The sequence below is a fragment of the Scyliorhinus torazame genome, chromosome 19, assembly GCF_047496885.1.
Source record: "Scyliorhinus torazame isolate Kashiwa2021f chromosome 19, sScyTor2.1, whole genome shotgun sequence".
Classification (NCBI taxonomy): domain Eukaryota; kingdom Metazoa; phylum Chordata; class Chondrichthyes; order Carcharhiniformes; family Scyliorhinidae; genus Scyliorhinus; species Scyliorhinus torazame.
In genome coordinates, this window is record NC_092725.1 from 114,660,189 (window position 1) to 114,666,188 (window position 6,000).

Sequence of the window (6,000 nt, forward strand, 5' to 3'; positions counted from 1 at the left end):
TGGATATAGTCCTTGCAAAACCCCTCCAAAACCCATCCAGCGCCGAGCATGACCAGAACATATGGACGTGATTTGCCGGGCTCCCCGAGCACCTCCCACACCTGTCCTCCACCCCAAAGAACCTACTCAACCTCGCCCCTGTCTTATGCGCTCTGCAAGTAACTTTGAACGGTATTAGTCTGAGGCTGGCGCAAGAGGAGGAAGAATTAACCTTACTCAGGCCATCAGCCCCCAGACCCTCATCTATCTCCTCCCCAAGCTCCTCCTCCCACTTGCCCTTTAACTCCTCCACCGAGGCCTCCTCCTCTTCCTTCAGCTCCTGGTAAATCGCCAAAACCTTGCCATCTCCAACCCGTGCACCCAAAATCACCCTGTCCTGATCCCACGTGCTGGAAGCAGCGGGTATTCCCTCACCTGCTGCCTCACAAACGCCCTCACTTGCATGTACCTGAAAGCGTTTCCCGGGGGTAGCCCAAACCTCTCCTCCAGCGCCCCCTAGGCTTGCAAACGTCCCATCGATGAACAGGTCCCCCATTCTTCTAATCCCTGCCTGATGCCAGCTCCGAAACACCCCATCCATCCTTCCCGGGATGAACCGATGATTCTTCCGAATTGGGGACCAAACCGAGGCTCCCACCTCATCCCTGTGTCGCCTCCACTGCCCCCAGATATTCAACGTCGCCGCCACCACCGGACACGTGATGTACCTTGTCGGCGGGAACGGCAGCGGTGCCGTCACCAGCGTCCTCAGGCTCGAGCCTCTTCCACGTCACCCCCTCTCCCTCCATTACCCACTTATGGATCATCGCTACATTGGCTGCCCAATAATAGCCACACAAATTCGGCAGTGCCAGCCCCCCGTCCCTGCTACGCTCCAGAAACACTCTCTTCACGGGTCTTATTCGCCCACACAAATCCCATAATGCTCCTGCTTACCCGTTTGAAAAAGGCCTTGGGGATCATAATGGGAAGGCACTGGAACACAAAGAGAAACCTCGGGAGGACTGTCATTTTGACCGACTGCACCCTACCCGCTAGTGAGAGTGGCAGCATATCCCATCTTTTAAAATCCTCCTCCATCTGCTCCACCAACCACGTCAAATTGAGCTTGTGCAGGGCCTCCCAACTCCTAGCGACTTGGATCCCTAGGTACCGAAAGCTCCTTTCCGCCTCTTCAATGGTAGCTCGTCTATCCCCCTTCCCTGGTCCCCTGAATGCACCACAAAGAGCTCACTCTTCCCTATATTGAGTTTATACCCCGAAAAGTCCCCAAACTCCCGAAGGATCCGCATGACCTCCGCCATCCCCTCCACTGAATCCGCCACATACAACAGCAGGTCGTCGGCATACAACGACAGCCGGTGTTCCTCTCCCCCCCGGATCAGCCCCCTCCATTTCCTGGACTCCCCCAGTGCCATGGCCAGCGGCTCAATTGCCAGTGCAAACAACAAGGGGAATAAGGGGCACCCCTGCCTCGTCTCCCGGTACAGCCGAAAGTACTCCGACCTCCGCCGGTTCGGAGCCACACCCGCCACTGGGGCTCTATATAGCAGCCTGACCCAATTGATGAACCCCTTCCCGAACCCAAACCACCGCAACACTTCCCAAAGATACTCCCACTCCACCCGATCAAAGGCCTTCTCTGCGTCCATAGCCGCCACTACCTCAGCTTCCCCCTCCACCGAGGGCATCATAATCACATTGAGGAGCCTCCGCACATTTGTATTTAGCTGCCTACCCTTCACAAATCTCGTCTCGTCCTCATGAATCACCCCCGGGACACAGTCCTCAATTCTCGTAGCCAGCACCTTCGCCAGCAACTTAGCGTCAACGTTGAGGAGTGAGATTGGTCTATACGACCCACATTGCAATGGATCCTTGTCCCGCTTCAAGATCAAAGAAATCAGTGCTCTGGACATTGTCGGGGGAAAGGTCCCCCCCCCCTCCCTTGTTAGCCGTTTTAGTTGCTGTGATATGAAGAGTCTAAAGTTCTTGTTCCTTTTCACCAATCATCATTTATTTCACTTCCACAGCCTCTGCACAAAACTCCTAACAACACACCACCTGACAGAGGCCAGCTGAAGGCCCTTTACATATCTGTGTCAATTAATGGATACTTTTAAAAATATATATTTTTTATTGAAAATTTTTGGTCAACCATCACAGTACATTGTGTATCCTTTACACAATAATATAACAGTATAAATAACAATGACCTGTTTTATAAACAAAGAATAAATAACATATAACAAAAACTAAAACTAAATGGCAACTGCCTTGTCTCAGGTAAACACTCCAAAAATATGATTTAACAGTCCAATTTACAATTATTTATAGCAACGACCTATACATATTATACATATATATTAACAACCCTGAGAGTCCTTCTGGTTCCTCCCCCCCCCCCCCCCCCCCCCCCCCCCCGGGCTGCTGCTGCTACCTTCTTCTTTTCCATTCCCTCTATCTTTCTGTGAGGTATTCGACGAACGGTTGCTACCGCCTGGTGAACCCTTGAGCCGATCCCCTTAGGACGAACTTAATCCGTTCCAGCTTTATAAGCCCTGCCATGTCATTTATCCAGGTCTCCACCCCCGGGGGCTTGGCTTCCTTCCACATCAACAGTATCCTGCGCCGGGCTACTAGGGACGCAAAGGCCAAAACATCGGCCTCTCTCGCCTCCTGTACTCCCGGCTCTTGTGCAACCCCAAATATAGCCAACCCCCAGCTTGGTTCGACCTGGACCCCCACTACTTTCGAAAGCACCTTTGTCACCCCCATCCAGAACCCCTGTAGTGCCGGACATGACCAGAACATGTGGGTGTGATTCGCTGGGCTTCTCGAGCATCTCGCACACCTATCCTCTACCCCAAAAAATTTACTGAGCCGTGCTCCAGTCATATGCGCCCTGTGTAACACCTTAAGTTGAATCAGGCTTAGCCTGGCACACGAGGACGATGAGTTTACCCTACTTAGGGCATCCGCCCACAGCCCCTCCTCAATCTCCTCCCCCAGCTCTTCTTCCCATTTCCCTTTCAGCTCATCTACCATAATCTCCCCCTCGTCCCTCATTTCCCTATATATATCTGACACCTTACCGTCCCCCACCCATGTCTTTGAGATCACTCTGTCCTGCACCTCATGCGTCGGGAGCTGCGGGAATTCCCTCACCTGTTGCCTCACAAAAGCCCTCAGTTGCATATACCGGAATGCATTCCCTTGGGGCAACCCATATTTCTCGGTCAGCGCTCCCAGACTTGCGAACTTCCCATCCACAAACAGATCTTTCAGTTGCGTTACTCCTGCTCTTTGCCATATTCCAAATCCCCCATCCATTCTCCCCGGGGCAAACCTATGGTTATTTCTTATCGGGGACCCCACCAAGGCTCCCGTCTTTCCCCTATGCCGTCTCCACTGTCCCCAAATTTTCAAAGTCGCCACCACCACCGGGCTTGTGGTGTATTTCTTCGGTGAGAACGGCAATGGGACCGTCACCATAGCTTGTAGGCTAGTCCCCCTACAGGACGCCCTCTCCAATCTCTTCCACGCCGCCCCCTCCTCTTCTCCCATCCACTTACTCACCATTGAGATATTGGCGGCCCAGTAGTACTCACTTAGGCTCGGTAATGCCAGCCCCCCCCTATCCCTACTACGCTATAAGAATCCCTTCCTCACTCTCGGGGCCTTCCCGGCCCACACAAAACTCATGATACTCTTTTCGATCCTTTTGAAAAAAGCCTTCGTGATCACCACCGGGAGGCACTGAAACACAAAGAGGAATCTCGGGAGGACTACCATTTTAACCGCCTGCACCCTCCCTGCCAGTGACAGGGATACCATGTCCCATCTCTTGAAGTCCTCCTCCATTTGTTCCACCAATCGCGTTAAATTTAACCGATGCAATGTACCCCAATTCTTGGCTATCTGGATCCCCAAGTAACAAAACTCCCTTGTTACCTTCCTCAGCGGAAAGTCCTCTATTTCTCTGCTCTGCTCCCCTGGATGCACCACAAACAACTCACTTTTCCCCATGTTCAGTTTATATCCTGAGAATTCTCCAAACTCCCGAAGTGTCCGCATTATCTCTGGCATCCCCTCCGCCGGGTCCGCTACATATAACAACAAATCATCCGCATATAGAGATACCCGGTGTTCTTCTCCTCCTCTAAGTACTCCCCTCCACTTCTTGGAACCCCTCAATGCTATTTCCAGGGGCTCAATCGCCAGTGCAAACAATAATGGGGACAGAGGGCATCCCTGCCTTGTCCCTCTATGGAGCCGAAAGTATGCAGATCCCCGTCCATTCGTGACCACACTCGCCACTGGGGCCCTATACAACAGCTGCACCCATCCAACATACTCATCTCCAAAACCAAATCTCCTCAGCACCTCCCACAGATAATCCCATTCCACTCTATCAAATGCTTTCTCGGCATCCATCACCACCACTATCTCCGCTTCCCCCTCTGGTGGGGGCATCATCATTACCCCTAGCAGCCTCCGTATATTCGTATTCAGCTGTCTCCCCTTCACAAACCCAGTTTGGTCCTCATGGACCACCCTCGGGACACAATCCTCTATCCTCATTGCCATTACCTTGGCCAGAATCTTAGCGTCTACATTTAGGAGGGAAATAGGTCTATAGGACCCGCATTGCAGCGGGTCCTTTTCCTTCTTTAGGAGAAGCGATATCGTTGCCTCTGACATAGTCGGGGGCAGCTGTCCCCTTTCCTTTGCCTCATTAAAGGTCCTCATCAATAGCGGGGAGAGCAAGTCCACATATTTCCTGTAAAATTCAACTGGGAATCCATCCGGTCCCGGAGCCTTCCCCGCCTGCATGCTCCTAATTCCTTTCACTACTTCCTCTATTTCAATCTGTGCTCCCAGTCCCACCCTTTCCTGCTCCTCCACCTTGGGAAATTCCAGCCGGTCCGGAAAGCCCATCATTCTCTCCCTCCCATCCGGGGGTTGAGCTTCGTATAATTTTTTATAAAATGCCTTGAACACTCCATTCACTCTCTCCGCTCCCCGCTCCATCTCTCCTTCCTCATCCCTCACTCCCCCTATTTCCCTCGCTGCTCCCCTTTTCCTCAATTGGTGGGCCAGCAACCTGCTCGCCTTCTCCCCATATTCGTACTGTACACCCTGTGCATTCCTCCACTGTGCCTCTGCAGTACCCGTTGTCAGCAAGTCAAATTCTACGTGTAGCCTTTGCCTTTCCCTGTACAGTCCCTCCTCCGGTGCCTCCGCATATTGCCTGTCCACCCTCAGAAGTTCTTGCAGCAACCGCTCCCGTTCCCTACTCTCCTGCTTTCCTTTATGTGCCCTTATTGATATCAGCTCCCCTCTAACCACTGCCTTCAGCGCCTCCCAGACCACTCCCACCTGGACCTCCCCATTATCATTGAGTTCCAAGTACTTTTCAATGCACCCCCTCACCCTTAGACACACACCCTCATCTGCCATTAGTCCCATGTCCATTCTCCAGGGTGGGCGCCCTTCTGTTTCCTCCCCTATCTCCAAGTCCACCCAATGTGGAGCGTGATCCGAAATGGCTATAGCCGTATACTCCGTTCCCCTCACCTTCTGGATCAACGCCCTTCCCAAAACAAAAAAGTCTATTCGCGAATAGACTTTGTGGACATAGGAGAAAAAACGGAAACTCCTTACTCCTAGGTCTGCTAAATCTCCACGGGTCTACTCCTCCCATCTGCTCCATAAAATCTTGAAGCACCTTGGCTGCTGCCGGCCTCCTTCCAGTCCTGGACCTCGACCTGTCCAGCCCCGGTTCCAACACCGTATTGAAATCTCCCCCCATTACCAACTTTCCCACCTCTAGGTCCGGGATGCGCCCGAGCATACGCCTCATAAAATTGGCATCATCCCAGTTCGGGGCATATACGTTTACCAAAACCACCGTCTCCCCCTGTAGTTTGCCACTCACCATCACGTATCTGCCCCCGCTATCCGCCACTATAGTCTTTGCCTCAAACATTACCCACT